This window comes from Lactuca serriola, chromosome 5 (assembly GCF_051521515.1).
Source record: "Lactuca serriola cultivar US96UC23 chromosome 5, Lser_US96UC23_V15, whole genome shotgun sequence".
Classification (NCBI taxonomy): domain Eukaryota; kingdom Viridiplantae; phylum Streptophyta; class Magnoliopsida; order Asterales; family Asteraceae; genus Lactuca; species Lactuca serriola.
This window is the reverse complement of record NC_136412.1, coordinates 70,452,779-70,471,982: the sequence shown is the minus strand read 5'-3', so window position 1 is coordinate 70,471,982 and position 19,204 is coordinate 70,452,779.

Below are 19,204 nucleotides of genomic sequence, written 5' to 3'. Positions count from 1 at the left end.
TTTGAAACACAATTGTAAATAAGTTTGAAATGTAATATATAGAGTAAAATTTACAGTGTAATAAGGAGTTTTAAAACATATAAACTGTTTATGAAAATCATTTGAATGAAACTGTTTAGTAAAACGGCTAATGAGTAGTAAATCGTTTAAATGTTGCTTATTAATCACATGTAATTGATATAATAAGTGGCATGATTCTACTTGTATCCCCCCCATAAAACATTTAAAAATAGTTAAAACATTGATTAAGGGGTATGAACTCACCTGCAGTAAGTGACTGGAATTGAACGGACTGTTATCGTAAGGAAGGATCGGACAAGTGCTTGGTGTCAAGTGAAGACTTTAGATACACACAATGATCCTAATTACATATGAAGACATATGTATATAAATAATTAGTGATTAAAACACTAATTATACAAGTATAAACTGTCACACCCCCGAACCAGACGGCGGAAACGTCCGGGGGCTGTCGTGACTCAATTGAATACCATAACATTGAATATATATGAAACAAAACAACATTCGTCACCATTCATCAACATAGTACAACCAGTAGTGTTTACATGTCATACATTGTTTAAGACATTACATTTCCAAAAATTAATTTTGTTTGGTTCATTCAAAAATAAACTGCAACCGTCACTGAATATGATTTCCCTTGATTCACTGGTTCCCTGAGAATACAAGTATTTTGAAAAACGTCAACATATGAAATGTTGGTGAGTTCATAAGTAGTGTTTGAAATCGAATGTTTATATTGCTTGAAAAACCACCAGAAAATCCGATATTTTCTGAAAAGAAAAGCTTTCGAAAACGTTTGTGAAGATCCATAGGTATGCTTGTTTGTTTCTATACTTAAAAAAAAAGTTCCTTTAAGATGTATGCGTTTCAAATCTGTATGTGATAAAAAAAAAAAAAAACCTAGGGAAACCCGATGTTCCCCTAGTTCTTTTGGAATCCATTAAGTTGCGTTGAAAACATTATGAAAATAGCAGTATCGGTCCCAAGCGACGTTGGAAGGTTCTCGAGCATTGATTATTTACTACAAACCCGCATTACACAAACGCCCAGTTTATAGTTATACTAACGAACCCGAAGGCGTCGTCCGTACTAATCACGTTATCCAATCGCCCGGACTAAGTGTAGTCCCACATCCGAAGAGAAAGAGGTCACGAAGACCCCGGTAACTCCATTAACCGGTTGGGGAAAATATGCGTGCGAGGGGTCCCCGACCCGCCTCGTAAAATGTGTAGACTTTTCTAGCAATACCATGGACCCTTGGGGACCAGTGGTACAAGCCATTGAAAGTCACCCTACGTTGTGCCAAGTCGGTGAAACTCAACACTTCGTAGAAAAAAATGTCTTCGGGCCTTAAGATCAGGTCATTGGGCTAGCTAGGCCCAACAAACAAGATTTTACACTTTTGGGGCCCGAAGATGGTGCGTAGACGTCTGTGCACACTCGTATGTATATGTATTACCAGTCGTTATTTGTACGTATCGAAGAGTTAGTAGTTGTAGATTTTCATTGGCTCGAGACCGAGCCAATTCGTTTAACAACGACTTTTGGTATTGTAATGAGTTGTATCTCGTTGATAGTTGAGGTGTCATTATTTGATCAAGTTGTACATATTGAATCAGCCTTGGAATATTTCTGTTTTCAGCCCCTCGTTATTTGTAAAATTTACATTTTCAACCCTTTTATTTCAATATTTCCCGGTTTGGTCCTTAAACTATTTTTCTTGACATTTTAACACCAAAAATTATTGAAATTAATATTTTCCAGCATATTTTCCATAGAAAACAGTTTAGGTCCCTGAAAATGCAGTTTTTCTCGGTTTTAGCCCTTCTTTTCGCAATTTTGACAATTTTGGCCCAAAATGGAAAATTTTTGCAACTTTGGTCCTTTTTAAATTTAAAAAGCATTTTAAACCTTTGAAAAGGGTTTGGGACACTTATAGTCCACTGTTTTACAGAATTTCACAGTTTTGGCCCTTCAAAACAGAAAAATTCGCATAATGGGCCTCTTTGGGCCGAAATTTTCATTTTTAGCCCAATAAGCTTGAAATTTATGTTTTTAATCCTCTAATTGAATAGAATTCCAGAAATAGTTTTATGGAAACTGTTTTGGCACATTTCAACCATCAGAATCTGTAAAATGTCAATTTGGGCCCTTAATTTTGTATTTTTCACATTTTTGGCCCAAAATGTGTGTTTTTAGCTTAAAGAAAATTGTTGTTAACCACTTAGCTATTTTTCTTGTATCACTTATTATGTAGGAACACATTTGAAGCTAAAATCATAAAACATAAGTTACATTTCGGTTTTGAGGGGTTTAATAGCTAGATCCAACATTAAAACACATATAAGCATACATATAAGCATGGAAATCATACAAGGCATACAAACACATATAGATCTACACTTTCACTTGTATTCCCCCCCACAAAAACTCATAAAAACAGAAAATAGGGGTATGAATCTCACCTTGGGGTGTTGGTTCGGTTTTTGCAAGGAAAATGGAAGGAAAAATGAAGTGTTTTTGGCCTTGGCTCCCTTTGGTGAAGATCTTGAGTTTTGAGATGATTCTAGGGTGTAAGATCACGATTTTTGTATAGATTAGGAAAGGATTTTAATAACAAAAGAATTTAAACCATAGATCCATGCATAATCTTACCTTAGATGATGATTTACTTGCAAAATCCTCTTGGAAAGTCCCTAAATTTCGAGATTTTTGGAGAGGGGAGGGAGGAGAGTTCTTGTGTGTTCTAGAGAGAAAGTTGAGATATTTTTGGTGTGTGTGGTGTTGCTCTCGGCCAAACAAGAAGAGAAGAGAGAAAAGAAGTGACTCTTGAAGTGATACATGCATGGAGGTATGTGATATGTGCCTAGAAATCCATTAGATAATAGTGAGGTGGCAACCAAAGTCAACCTCCCTTGGATTTGGGCCTTGGGCCGAGAATATGAAGGGGAAAGAGGAAAAATTTGGGCTTTTGCCCCTAAGCCCAACATTAGAGGTAGTTTAGGGTATTTATTGGACTTATAAAATAAAATTGTGATTTTTTTATGCTTTATTAAGCTAGGTTAGGTTAAATTATGGATCAAACTTGTGTTTTATTTCCTTCTAGGTTCTACCTAGCCCAAAATATTGGAATAAACGAATGTGGGTCCAATTAGAGCCCAATTAGGGTCCTAAGCCCATGATAGTCTAATTGGAAGCTTATTGGTTCATTTGGATCCAATAAGGAAGTCTTAGTCCAAAATGGACTTAACCAAAACTTCTAGGGTCTCCAATTGTTTGATGACTATTTATAGTACTTGTATCTTGTATTTGATTAAAGTTTTTGATTCACATTAACTTGAATGTATAGATTACATAGCTTAAAATTCACAGTTGTGACATCATCCCCCCGTTAAAGGGAATTTCGTCCCGAAATTCTGTTTGAAAGCTAGATTTGAGAATGCTAGAATAGGCGAGGGTACTTTTGCTTCATTTGATCTTCGCGTTCCCATGTGAATTCTGGCCCACGCTTTGCGTTCCACCGTACCTTCACGATCGGGATGCGACTTTGTTTAGTACGCTTCACCTCCCTGTCCATGATTTCGATTGGTTCTTCGACGAACAGGAGATTCTCATTGATTTCGATTTCGTCAAGAGGAATGACAAGGGTTTCATCTGATAGGCACTTTTTCAGATTAGAAACATGAAACACGGGGTGTACACCGTTTAGCTCCGGGGGTAGTTGTAGTCTGTAGGCTACCGGACCTATTCGGGCGACGATTTCGAAAGGTCCAATGTACCGTGGGTTTAGCTTTCCTCGTTTTCCGAAACGTATAACCCCTTTCCAGGGTGAGACCTTCAACAATACTCGATCACCGACCTGGAACTCTAAGGGCTTTCGCCGTTTATCAGCGTAGCTCTTTTACCGGTCACGCGATGCCTGTAATCGAGCTTTGATCTGGACAATCTTTTCTGTGGTCTCGCGAATGATTTCCGGTCCTGTCATTGCCTTATCCGACGTATGTGTTCTTGCTAGCTGGGTGTCACCTACTTCAGCCCAACATAACGGTGATCTACATTTACGCCCGTACAGTGCTTCGAAAGGGGCCACCTTAATGCTCGAATGATAACTATTGTTATATGAAAACTCGATCAACGGTAGGTGGGTATCCCAAGACTTTCCGAAGTCTATCACACATGCACGAAGCATGTCTTCAAGCGTCTGAATGGTTCGTTCGCTTTGACCGTCCGTTTGTGGGTGATACGCGGTGCTCATATCAAGATGAGTTCCCATTGCCTTGTGGAGCGACTGCCAAAAGCGTGACGTGAACCTACTGTCCCTATCCGAAATGATGGATTTTGGCACTCCATGAAGTCTTACAATCTCTCGTAGGTACAAACGCGTCAGCCTCTCCATCTTGTAGGACTCTTTGATGGGCAGGAAATGGGCAGATTTCGTCAGTCGGTCGATTATTACCCACATGGTGTCCAATCCGTCCGACGTCTTGGGCAGCTTGGTCACGAAGTCCATAGAAATCCCCTCCCATTTCCACTCAGGGATTGCCGGTTGCTGTAACAATCCGGAAGGTTTCTAGTATTCCACTTTTACTTTGGCACACGTAAGGCACTTACTAACATAAGTTGCGATTTCCGCCTTCATGTTAGGCCACCAATAGTGTTGCTTAATGTCCAAATACATCTTGTCCGAACCAGGATGAATGGAGTATCGTGTCTTGTGGGCTTCCTTCATAACGATCTCCCTGAATCCTCCGATTTTTGGAACCCAAATACGGTTCATGAAGTAGTATACCCCATTCTCTTTGACTTCCAGGTTCTTCTCCATTCCGCGTAATGCCTCGCTAGTTCTATTTTCCGTTTTCATAGCCTCTGCCTGTGCTGATGCAATTTGAGTGGTCAGATGAGACTGAATGGTTATCGAGTGCGTTTTCGTACGGCGATTTGTGTATTCCTTCCGACTTAATGCGTCAGCTACCACGTTGGCCTTGCCTGGATGGTACTTGATCTCGCATTCGTAGTCGTTTAACAATTCCACCCATCTTCGTTGTCTCATGTTCAGCTCCTTCTGATTCAAGATGTGCTGGAGGCTCTTGTGGTCCGTAAAGATGGTGCACTTTGTACCGTACAGGTAGTGCCTCCAAATTTTTAGAGCGAAGACCACAGCTCCTAGTTCTAGGTCATGGGTTGTGTAATTTACTTCGTGCGTCTTTAGTTGACGGGACGCATATGCTATTACTCTTCCACGTTGCATGAGAACGCAACCTAAGCCCTGATTTGACGCGTCACAGTAAACTACAAAATCTTCCGTTCCTTCGGGTAGAGATAGTACAGGAGCGCTACAAAGAGCTTGCTTCAAGGCTCGAAACGCAATCTCTTGTCGGTCTGTCCAATTGAATGGCACACTCTTTTGCGTAAGCAAGGTAAGTGGCTTGGCGATTTTAGAGAAGTTTTGGATGAATCTCCTATAGTAGCCTGCTAGGCCTAAGAACTGACGAATTTCTGTGGGCGTAGTCGGAGTTGCCCATCCTTCCACAGCTTTGACCTTAGAGGGATCCACATGAATTCCATCTTGGCTAACTACGTGACCTAGAAAATTCACGCTCCGTAGCCAAAACTCACACTTAGAGAGTTTGGCGTAAAGCCTTTCCGATCGCAGCGTCTCTAGGACTTGTCGGAGATGTTGGCCATGCTCCTCTTTGCTTCGAGACTAGACGAGGATGTCATCGATAAACACAATGACGAAGTTGTCCAAGAACGGTCGACAGATTCGGTTCATTAGGTCCATAAATGCGGCGGGTGCATTTGTTAGACCGAAGGGCATTACGACGAATTCATAATGTCCATAGCGGGTTCGGAAAGCGGTTTTAGGAATATCTTCTTCTCGGACCTTGAGTTGATGGTATCCGGACCGTAGATCTATTTTAGAAAAATAGCTAGCTCCTTGGAGCTGGTCGAATAGATCATCGATTCGTGGGAGTGGGTAGCGGTTTTTAACAGTGAGTTTATTCAACTCTCTGTAATCGATGCACATTCTGAAAGATCCGTCCTTCTTTTTGACAAAGAGCACCGGAGCTCCCCATGGCGAGTAGCTAGGTCGGATAAATCCCTTGTCCAGAAGTTCACTGAGTTGGCTGGACAATTCCTGCATTTCAGCAGGTGCCAATCTATATGGTGATTTAGCGAGAGGAGTTGCTCCTGGAACGAGGTCGATTCGGAACTCAACCTGTCTCTCTGGGGGTACTCCCGGAAGATCTTCAGGAAACACGTCCGGGAATTCACACGCTACCGGAATGTCTTGGATGTTAATTTCTTCTTTGGCCTTGTCCACTATGTGGGCCAAGAACGCTAAGTTGTTCTTTCGCAGATGTTTTTGTGCTTTGATGCACGAGATAAGACGAAGATTCGTGCTAGGTTTGTCTCCGTAAATTACTAGGGTTTCGTGATTCGGGAGACGAAGGCGAACGGCCTTCTCGTGGCACATAATCTCAGCATGGTGGGGGCTTAACCAATCCATGCCGATAATCACATCGAAACTCCTAATTGACACTGGCATCAGATCTATTCGTAAGACGTGTTGGTTGAGGGTTAGGGTACATCCGATGTAGATCTCCCTAGTGGATTCGGTCTTCCCATTGGCCATTTCCACCGTATAGGTTTCATTTAGCTTCTGGGGTTGTTGTTTTAATAAATGTTTAAACTTCTCGCTTACGAAACTTCGCTCCGCTCCGGTATCAAATAAGATGCATGCATAAGTGTGGTTTAGGAGGAACGTACCGGTCACAACTGCGGGGTCCTGAACTGCATCACTCTGACCCATAGTCAGCATTCTTCCTGCTCCTCTGTTTCCTGAGTTGTTGTTGTTGTTAGGGCAGTCTCGACGGAAATGTCCCGTCCTTCCACACCCGAAACAGGTGTGGCTAGGCCCTGCGTTGTTGCCGCCGGCATTGGTGTTGTTGGTATTGCGGTGGTTGTTGTTGTTGTTCTGGTTGTTTCCCTGACTCTGGTTCTGAGAAGGATAAGTCCTGCAGAACCTTGCAGTGTGTCCCCTTCGGTTGCAACTGGTGCAATGGAACTCCTTACATTCTCCTTGGTGATGGAAACCGCACTTGTTGCATTTGGGAAGATTACCGGAATAGGGTCTTGAAGCATTTGAAGCAGCTGAGGCTGGAGCATGTGATGTGACTGGTACCGACGCAGTGACAGCGTGAACTGCCACCGTTTGCTGCTTTTTAGAGGTCTCGGGACCCTGACGCCCCTTCCTCTTGTTGTTCCATCCTTTCTTACCATCACTCTCCTTTTTCTTCTCAGTCTCTACCGGTTTCTCGCCCTTTTTGTGGTTATGATCATATAGCTTCTTTGCCAATCTCTTCGCACTGTCAAAAGTTTCAGGGTTCGCAGCTATCACATTCCCTTGAATGGGGGATGTCAGTCCCCAAATGAATCGTTCAATCTTCTTTCCCTCTGATGTGATCATACCCGGGCACAACAGAGATAGTTCGCTGAATCTCGATATGTAAGCATCGATGTTCCCATTCTGCACCGTGAGATTCCATAGTTCCTGCTCCATCTTCTGTATTTCGCCTCGGGGGCAGTACTCAGCCGTCAACATCTCTTTCATTTCTGCCCAGGGAATAGAGTTGGCGACAGGGAGTGTCATAGCTTCCACATGACCATTCCACCAAGTGAGCGCTTGGTCTACAAAAGTGCAGGCCGCGAACTTCACTTTCATCTGCTCGGGGCACTCGCATATCTCGAATACCGACTCTACCTTCTCGATCCATCGCTTCAGGGCGATCACTCCTCCGGTACCGTTGAAAGTTCGGGGTTTAGCGTTCGCAAAATCCTTGTAGGTGCACGTTTTAGTGAGTCCTTGGTTCGTCCCGTTGTTCGAACTTCCGGAGCCTTGACCATTGCCTCCTCCGTTGTTTCCTCGGTGAAGTTGTGCCATAGCTGTCGTGACCGCAGCAGACACGGCTGCCTGGAAAGCAGTGGAGTCAACTTCCGGCGGGGTTGGTTCGGGATTTCCGCGAGTAGCTGGGCGAGGCATCTTTCTGTCATGAAACGGAAAGATGTTGAGTGTACGTGGTTTCGGTGAGGTTATGATCCTACTAACTAGGTGTAGGGTACGAACCTAAGCATTACTATCATCAAGCATGCAATCATAATGTCCCAACACATAGCAACTGAGAATAATTTAGCAAAACACATAAAAGTTTATTAATATTATCCGCATTTCGTACAAGAAAATTTGCTCGTAGGAGCATACATAAGTAGCACTAATCCGACAGCATAACGGCTCCATGAGTAGTGTAGTCACTTAAACATAGAGCCGGAGTACATAACATAGTTACTAATATCCTACTACGATAGGTCTATCCCTAACCGCGATGAGCTGCGTCAGGAGGTGGTGCCGAAGATGTGGATGCTCCCTGAAGACGAGCCACTAGGCGTTCTGCATCCTGAAGTCGAGATTCCCACCTTACCTGCCTCATGTGAAACTCCCGGAGGACGTCACGCGTCTCCTGCTCCGCACGCTCGACTCTAGTCCACAACTGGCGTACTTGATCAGCAGTGCCCTGAGCAAGGTCGCCGGTGTCCCGTAGTCGTCTCACCATGACTGGTAGAGCTCGGTCGGCCGGTCCTCCGTCCCTCAAGTCGAAGAACTCACGTGACATGCCAAACGGGGGTCGCTGTCCCTGATGTCTGCTCCATCTCCAAAGATCAATGCCCCAAGGAGGGGTAGGTCCAGTGGGTCCCACACGATATGCAGGCACCCTGATCGGGTAAGGGGGGTCGATGACCTCGGACTCTGCATCCGAATCACCCCCTTTGCTGTCATCGAGCTCCTCTTCGAAAGGTTCTTCGTCTTCTTCGGGTTCGACAGGCTCGCCCTCGACTTCTGCCTCCGGTTCCCCGTCAGATTCCTCTTCGGGGTCCTCCTCAGGTTCTTCTTCAGGCTCTTCCTCAGGCTCCTCCTCCTCCTCTAGCCACCCGTTGTTTCCCTGATTAGGGAAGTAGGGGTCTCCCGGGTGATGAAAACCAGCCATGCTGTCTGCGCGAGTACGGAATTATGCTACATTATTCCTAGGGTACTATGACTATTACACAGGCTAAGCAAATATTCTCTTTTTGAGTGATAGAGGGTAAAATTTTTAGGTTCCCTGGCTATTCCGATCTCATCAAGACATGTGTTAGTTTTACCTTGGAGAGAATGTAGTTGATCAGGCTACATTCACTCCTTGGTATCACTAAGAACAGTCCCGAATTAACCGAGATACCAGCATTATGGTGTTTGATTCAGCGTTAGGTCCTTACTCCTAATGCAAGCAAGTGTATTTTATTCATTTGTTTTGTTCAGAGTTATGTTAGTCCTTCTTTTTGGTTTATAGTTGCATATCAATGTATGGCTCGACATGCTAGTTCACTATAAACAAAGCTCTGATACCAACCTGTCACACCCCCGAACCAGACGGCGGAAACGTCCGGGGGCTGTCGTGACTCAATTGAATACCATAACATTGAATATATATGAAACAAAACAACATTCGTCACCATTCATCAACATAGTACAACCAGTAGTGTTTACATGTCATACATTGTTTAAGACATTACATTTCCAAAAATTAATTTTGTTTGGTTCATTCAAAAATAAACTGCAACCGTCACTGAATATGATTTCCCTTGATTCACTGGTTCCCTGAGAATACAAGTATTTTGAAAAACGTCAACATATGAAATGTTGGTGAGTTCATAAGTAGTGTTTGAAATCGAATGTTTATATTGCTTGAAAAACCACCAGAAAATCCGATATTTTCTGAAAAGAAAAGCTTTCGAAAACGTTTGTGAAGATCCATAGGTATGCTTGTTTGTTTCTATACTTAAAAAAAATGTTCCTTTAAGATGTATGCGTTTCAAATCTGTATGTGATAAAAAAAAAAAAAAAAAAACCTAGGGAAACCCGATGTTCCCCTAGTTCTTTTGGAATCCATTAAGTTGCGTTGAAAACATTATGAAAATAGCAGTATCGGTCCCAAGCGACGTTGGAAGGTTCTCGAGCATTGATTATTTACTACAAACCCGCATTACACAAACGCCCAGTTTATAGTTATACTAACGAACCCGAAGGCGTTGTCCGTACTAATCACGTTATCCAATCGCCCGGACTAAGTGTAGTCCCACATCCGAAGAGAAAGAGGTCACGAAGACCCCGGTAACTCCATTAACCGGTTGGGGAAAATATGCGTGCGAGGGGTCCCCGACCCGCCTCGTAAAATGTGTAGACTTTTCTAGCAATACCATGGACCCTTGGGGACCAGTGGTACAAGCCATTGAAAGTCACCCTACGTTGTGCCAAGTCGGTGAAACTCAACACTTCGTAGAAAAAAATGTCTTCGGGCCTTAAGATCAGGTCATTGGGCTAGCTAGGCCCAACAAACAAGATTTTACACTTTTGGGGCCCGAAGATGGTGCGTAGACGTCTGTGCACACTCGTATGTATATGTATTACCAGTCGTTATTTGTACATATCGAAGAGTTAGTAGTTGTAGATTTTCATTGGCTCGAGACCGAGCCAATTCGTTTAACAACGACTTTTGGTATTGTAATGAGTTGTATCTCGTTGATAGTTGAGGTGTCATTATTTGATCAAGTTGTACATATTGAATCAGCCTTGGAATATTTCTGTTTTCAGCCCCTCGTTATTTGTAAAATTTACATTTTCAACCCTTTTATTTCAATATTTCCCGGTTTGGTCCTTAAACTATTTTTCTTGACATTTTAACACCAAAAATTATTGAAATTAATATTTTCCAGCATATTTTCCATAGAAAACAGTTTAGGTCCCTGAAAATGCAGTTTTTCTCGGTTTTAGCCCTTCTTTTCGCAATTTTGACAATTTTGGCCCAAAATGGAAATTTTTTGCAACTTTGGTCCTTTTTAAATTTAAAAAGCATTTTAAACCTTTGAAAAGGGTTTGGGACACTTATAGTCCACTGTTTTACAGAATTTCACAGTTTTGGCCCTTCAAAACAGAAAAATTCGCATAATGGGCCTCTTTGGGCCGAAATTTTCATTTTTAGCCCAATAAGCTTGAAATTTATGTTTTTAATCCTCTAATTGAATAGAATTCCAGAAATAGTTTTATGGAAACTGTTTTGGCACATTTCAACCATCAGAATCTGTAAAATGTCAATTTGGGCCCTTAATTTTGTATTTTTCACATTTTTGGCCCAAAATGTGTGTTTTTAGCTTAAAGAAAATTGTTGTTAACCACTTAGCTATTTTTCTTGTATCACTTATTATGTAGGAACACATTTGAAGCTAAAATCATAAAACATAAGTTACATTTCGGTTTTGAGGGGTTTAATAGCTAGATCCAACATTAAAACACATATAAGCATACATATAAGCATGGAAATCATACAAGGCATACAAACACATATAGATCTACACTTTCACTTGTATTCCCCCCCACAAAAACTCATAAAAACAGAAAATAGGGGTATGAATCTCACCTTGGGGTGTTGGTTCGGTTTTTGCAAGGAAAATGGAAGGAAAAATGAAGTGTTTTTGGCCTTGGCTCCCTTTGGTGAAGATCTTGAGTTTTGAGATGATTCTAGGGTGTAAGATCACGATTTTTGTATAGATTAGGAAAGGATTTTAATAACAAAAGAATTTAAACCATAGATCCATGCATAATCTTACCTTAGATGATGATTTACTTGCAAAATCCTCTTGGAAAGTCCCTAAATTTCGAGATTTTTGGAGAGGGGAGGGAGGAGAGTTCTTGTGTGTTCTAGAGAGAAAGTTGAGATATTTTTGGTGTGTGTGGTGTTGCTCTCGGCCAAACAAGAAGAGAAGAGAGAAAAGAAGTGACTCTTGAAGTGATACATGCATGGAGGTATGTGATATGTGCCTAGAAATCCATTAGATAATAGTGAGGTGGCAACCAAAGTCAACCTCCCTTGGATTTGGGCCTTGGGCCGAGAATATGAAGGGGAAAGAGGAAAAATTTGGGCTTTTGCCCCTAAGCCCAACATTAGAGGTAGTTTAGGGTATTTATTGGACTTATAAAATAAAATTGTGATTTTTTTATGCTTTATTAAGCTAGGTTAGGTTAAATTATGGATCAAACTTGTGTTTTATTTCCTTCTAGGTTCTACCTAGCCCAAAATATTGGAATAAACGAATGTGGGTCCAATTAGAGCCCAATTAGGGTCCTAAGCCCATGATAGTCTAATTGGAAGCTTATTGGTTCATTTGGATCCAATAAGGAAGTCTTAGTCCAAAATGGACTTAACCAAAACTTCTAGGGTCTCCAATTGTTTGATGACTATTTATAGTACTTGTATCTTGTATTTGATTAAAGTTTTTGATTCACATTAACTTGAATGTATAGATTACATAGCTTAAAATTCACAGTTGTGACATAAACATTTTAACGCGAGGAAAACACTTTTGGTCAAGTGCTAGGAGGCTAATGGGTTGCAACAAAGGAGTGCAATCCCTCTAATGGGATTTTATGGTCTAATGACCATATGCTTTGGAGTTTACGGCCCAGGGGAGTAAACTCCTGGCCGTAAACTCTCAACAAGGTCTCTAAATGAAGCTTATCAATTATACAACTAGTTTGGTGAATTGATTCAAGGGTTAAACAAGTTTTTGGGTGTCATTTGACCCCTTTATAGGGGTTTACGACCCAAGAGCTTGTCCTGGCCGTAAACTCCTTAATACATGTGATTCCTTATGTTTTCTAGGCTATAAACACTTTAGATTACATGTCTAAATTCAATCCTAAGCCTTAGGAAGTGTTTGTGGCATCAAAACACCCCTAATTAGAGTTTTCGGCCCATGAACCATTTGGCCATGTGTTTGCAGCCGTGAACACCCCTAGGTGTTGGTATTTTGATTGTTTTGTGTCTTAGACACATCAAGGTAATGTGCTATGCTAGTCTCTTGGTTCAATGAAGGCATTTAGGGCACTTTGGCAACCAAAAATGGAGTTCACGGCCCTAAAATATCTTGGGCGGTAAACACCCTTTTCTTGGTGTTTTAGTGGTGTTTGCTAGCCCCAAACACACTAGGGTACTTCTCCTAATTTGTCTCTTGGCTTAAGGAAGGTTTTCAAGGCATTTTGACCCTTAAACATGGAGTTCACGGCCCTGGAACATCATTGGCCGTGAACTCACTTTCATCCATGTTTTCAAATGATTTTGGTGTCCTAAACATGCAATGGTGGGTTCTAGTTCGAGTTCCAAGGCTTTGAGGGACATTGGGACACTTTTAGCCCTTAAAATGGAGTTTACTCCCCAAGTGTTCTTGGGCAGTAAACTCCCAAATCTTGGGGTTTTGGTCCGATTTTGATGTTATAATACACAATCTAAGCTATATAACACAACTAGATCGAAGTACTCACAATTTGGGATAAAAACCCAAAGATCTGTGAGAGAGAATTTTGGCTTTTCTCTAATTGGAAAGGTAACTAATGAACTATTTGGTTCAGTTTTCTATATATAGTCTTGGGATTTTTGACAGAAAATATTTTTATTCCTGGAATGAACTCTAATATCCTAAAGTTTTGGAATAATAGTGTTGCACAAAACCCTAGTGCATCCACTCTCCTAATATCTCCTTAAGTGTAAAATCCTGAAAACTGCCAAACTTATACTCGAAGTCTGAATTTTCACTGTAACTGTTCTAACTTCTATTGTATTGATGTGGTTTGTTCAGAATGGAAATTTCTGGTTGTCACAGGTGAGAACACCCAATTTGTGCATGATATTCGGGCAGTATTGACCGATGCGGTCGGGTGTGGGTTTCGATGTATGGTGGGGTCAGATAGACAGTCATGGAGAAGGCTCATAAGTCTCACTTCTCTATTCACTTGGGGGGCCACCAAGATGTACCGAGACCTGAGTTTGAGTTATTAGTGGTCATGTATGAAGCGAGACATCGCTTGGTATGTCGAGAGGTCTTTGACTTGCGGGATGGTAAAGGTCGAGCATCAGAGGTCGCATGGTATGCTACAACCTCTAGAGATTCCCATGTGGAAATTGGAACAGATCACGATGGACTTCATCACTAAGTTGCCAAGAACGGCGAAGGGATTTGATGCTATATGGGTCATTGTAGATCGATTGAGCAAGAGTACCCATTTCTTGGCTATTCGGTAGAGTTCATCGGCCGAGAGATTGGCCAAAATGTACGTCCGCGAGATCGTGTCTTGCAATGGGGTTCCAGTCTCCATTGTCTCCGACCGAGATGTTAGGTTTACCTCCCAATTCTGGCAGAAGTTCCATGAGGAACTGGGCATGCGGTTGCACTTTAGCACAACTTCCATCCGCAGACTGACGGTCAGAGCGAGCAGACGATTCAGACCCTAGAGGATATGTTGAGGGAGTGTGTCATTGACTTCGGTGGGAGTTGGGATTCCCACCTACCGTTTGCAGAGTTCGCATACAACAACATCTATCATTCCAGCATTGGCGCCCCGCCTTTCGAGCTGTTGTATGGGCGGAGATGTTGCACCTCGGTTTGTTGGGGTGAGGTTGGACACAGGGTGATGGGGCTGATGGAAGTAGTCTTGCAGACTACTAAGAAGATTCAGCAGATTACGCAACGGTTGCAAACCACCTAGAGTCAGCAGAAGAGTTACGCCGACAGACGACGATCCGAGTTAGAATTTCAAGTGGATGATATGGTACTCCTGAAGGTCTCACCCTGGAAGGGTGTGATTCGCTTCAGGAAGAGGGGGAAATTGGGTCCCTGTTACATTGGGCGATTCAGGTTCATTGTCAGGGTTGGCAAGGTGGCTTACAGGTTAGAGGTACCAGAGGAGCTTAGTCGGATCTACAACACTTTCCATGTTTCGTAGTTGCGAAAGTGCATCATAGATAAGGAGGCAGTAGTGTCATTGGATGATATTCAGGTCGATGAACTCCTGAATTACGTGGAAAGGCCTGTAACCATTCTGAGAGGAAGATGAAAGTTTTGTGGAACAAGAAGATACCTCTAGTGAAGGTACATTGGGAGCATCGGAGGGGTCCGAGTGGACATGGGAGCCAGAGGCAGAGATGCGAGAGCACTATCCGGAGTTGTTTGTCGCGGAAGACTTCGAGGGTGAAGTCTAGTTCAAGTGGGGGAGAATTGTAATGCCTTGATTCTCAGTTATTGATTTTATAAGAATATTCTTGTTTTCAAGGTCTACTCGATGAGTAGGTTGCCCTACTCGTCGAGTAGCAACGGGTTGGACCGCGTAATTTAGTGACCTACTCGACGAGTAGGGTCTGGCAGATAAAACCCTAAATTTTGGGGTATTGCACCCTATTTAAAGGATCATTGGCCTCCCCCAGCCTCCCCTTTTACAGCTTCTTGGCACCCTTAAACCCTAAATCGTGTGTGTGTGTGTGTGTTTCTTTGGTGTGTTGAAGCTTAGAAGAGGAATCTTGGTGAAGAATCATTTGGGGAACAAGTAAATTAAAGCGAGGAAACTCGTGGGAAGCAGAGATCTACTACAGTTGGCACCCTTTTTGAAGGTATTAGGTTGTTACCTTGGCTTATTTCATTCTAGATCTCTTTTGGGTGGATTTTAGGGCTTTCCTAGTATGTTTGGAAGCTTTGCTTGTGTATAACCTAAGATATGAAGTTGTAACTTCAGATCTGAACTCTCTTGGGTATTTAGGTCCATAAAGCTTCCAACTTTTGCAAAGATGAGACTCTCCTTAAGTGCAAAACCTCCATTGCAAGCTTAGTTTGTCATTTTAAGACTTTAGGGCCTTGCATGCACGTAAAGTTTGCAACTTTACGTGATAAACATGCCTTGGGGGACTGGATCTATAATATGGAACCTTAGCATGGTTTAAAAAGCCCCTATATAGATGAAGGACTGAATGGACTCGGCGAGTCGGATGAATGACTCGACGAGTCTGATGAAGATTGCCTTGGGCTCGGCGAGTCAGTCGATGACTCGACGAGTCGGATAGGGTTTTTCCCAACCATTGGTCATGTATGAACGCGGTGTGTTGTAAGGGGAAAACTCGCCGAGTTGGCCGAGGAGTTACGGCCACTGACACTAGGAACTCGACGAGTCACTCAAGTGAATCGGCAAGTTAGTGAGCATGCAAGGAACTCGTTGAGTGGTTGGTTGTACTCGACGAGCTGAGGTCACATGGACTATTGACTTTGACAGTTGACTTGGACCTTGACCAAGGGTTGACTTTTGGACTTCTGGGACATTTTGGGAAATTGGAAATTTACAAGCATGTTTCTACGGTGCATTTAGGTGGTGGAGTGGTACTAGAAATCCAAGAGCTTGAGTTTATCTTCGAGTCGATAGTACGAGGTGAGTTATCCTCATTATACCAATGGGTCTAAGGCACCAAGGTCAGCCCTTTATATATTTATAGCTGGATTATGGCATGATATGTTTATTGATTACGTCCTGGTAGTTAGGATGGTGGTGTGCTTATGCTTAGTGACCTGGTTAGGTCAGTTTCTTGGTTATAGGATGATGCTATGTTAGTGACCAATTAGGTATGTATCCCGGTTATTGGGATGTTGTTATGATTAGTGATCTATTAGATCGGTTTGACTGTTATATGAGACGAGCTAGTGTATGATATTTATGTGCACATGTTTGTTTGATTGGGGGTTGGGTTGAGGCGGTCCTGCTTTGTGATGTAGGCCAACATACCCGATGAGCGGTCCAGATAGGCTGTAGGCCCTGCGAGGTGGTCCAGTCATACCGAAGGCTCGGGAGCGGTCCAGATAGGCTGTAGGCCCCACGAGGCGGTCCAGTCAGGTTGAAATTTATATGTTGTTGGTATTTTGGGGGAACTCACTAAGATCTCAGGCTTACAGTTTCAGTTTATTGTTTCAGGTACATCAGGGATCGTGGCAAGGTGAAGGCATGATCATATAGCTCCTCATGATTTGTTTATGTTTCTGGGAAACTATGATATTAGATATTTTGAAAACAAACTTTGTAATGATGAATGGTTTTAAATGTTTTGAAAAAGTTTTAACTTGGCATGAAATTTATGGGTGTTACCTTATGATTAAAGGTTGGAAATGATAGATTCACATGGATAGGAACGTATGCACCATGAAATCTATGTGGAAAAGATTCACCCTAATTCATGAGAATGATTAGGAGGAGATACTTTTGCTAATTGATTTTAAAGATCTGATAATGGACATTATGGATATTGGTTGCGTTAATTATATTCTCAAATTCATAATATGATTACGACATCCTTCTTCATAATTTTTTGAACTTTCATGACATATATCTACTAGTTCTAAAAGGGTTTAAACAAACACATGTGCTATCCAATGAAGGTGTATTTGCTTAAGTCTAGTTGGAGACTTATCGAAGCATCACATAAGGTAAATATGTACATCAGTAAGAAAGTGAAGAGTATTGATTTCTAGAAGTCCAGTTGATTTTTGGGTACATGTTAAAGTTAGTGGGAGCATAATTGTTATGCTAGTATTGCATGTAGACAATATTGTTTATAAGGAACAAAATTTTCAATTTGCAGATTGCAAAGTTTAGGAATTACTTCGCTATAGTAGACTTAAGGGAGATGGCACTCATACTTTGATTCGATTCCAAAGGTTTAGATTTCATAATTTAATATAGCTTATTCATAAACATATATGAATATCATGTTGAAATGGTTCAACATAGCAAGTTCGATATATGGAAATATTATAGCAAGAGACTGAACAGATATCAACTTTTTTTGTAAGGCATAATAAATCGAGTCCCATATGCTTCGAATATAGCACTGTGAGGAAAAGCACTAGAATTTTGTGTGACTAAAATTATTAAACAACTACGAAGAACATTTTAGGTAATAGCAAAAGATTGGTTGCTTGTGGAAAGTTAGAAGTATGATATTAATTTGTATGGACCATAGTGACATGATTTTGGATTAAGATTGATGGTCATATAAAAATGTTTCCATAGTGGGAGATACTTTAAAAATCTATATGTGAGTTGGAAACTTTAATGCAAAAAGAAGTGTTCAAGGAGTGTACATTGAATTAGAAATTACCATGGAATTGTTTCTAATAACAAAGTTCCAGTGGGACATTCAGTAATATCTCAGGATCAATATTTAAGACTTTAGAATCTTGATATCATAGGAGATTAATGTGTGTTAAGTTGGATTCCATCACATCTTGGATAGTGAATTTGGAATTTTGAAATGAGCATCATTGGAATAATGTCCAGTTGATCCGTTCACAAAGGAAGGACCATAGAGAGGCATAATATGCATGTTCATAACATGACATGACTGATGTTTAATTCAAGTGGTTAATTTATTACTCAAAACATTATACAATGAATAAATTCATAATTATTATAGTGATTAAACAATATAGATTATTTATATTCAATAGATTTGACACCATAGTTAATTAGTTTATTATTGTGTTTCACTTTGCATGTTTTACTTCCTGAATGAGTTGATTATTCAAAATTCCATAGTTGCTGATACTTTTAGAAGTTAGTAGTGAACTAAGACAGTCATGAATAGAATTGAAGAATGTTTATGGATATTAGACATTGCAATGGTTGCTACCATGTTCATGAGTACCTAGAAAATGGAGATTTTGAGTATTAGATAAACCCATGCTCAAAGAATTACTTCATGGATTCTGTCACGAGTAATTGTGAGATGATAATATATTTTATTCTTAAAATGGAGATATATGAGTTGTAATTTGCAAGTCGGTTGTACATTGGTGTTATGAAAACACATCAATTACTTGATGTTATAAAACATAGCGTGATGCACGACTTAGTGAGTAAAAGATACAAGTATATGAGTCAAAGTTTATTTGTTCCTTTTTACTAATAGGAAAAAGTGATATCTTTGGGCCCCTTGGTGATTTGGTGTTGACTTATAGTGTTGGGCCCAACCAGGACTAAATTGATGTGTTAATTAGAAGTCTTATGATGTCATCACATATCAGAAATCGAGAAACAAACTTTGGACAATGAGATTGATTATGATCCATGTCCCATGTTCGTATAATATCTTGAAGAACGGAGGAATATTTGATCACTTATTTAAGGACCAATATCTGATCGGATCAGAGTTTGACAATTTCTTAGGAAAGTAGACTTTGCTGTTTGATTTAGAAGTTATACATGTAATTTAGTTTTAGACTA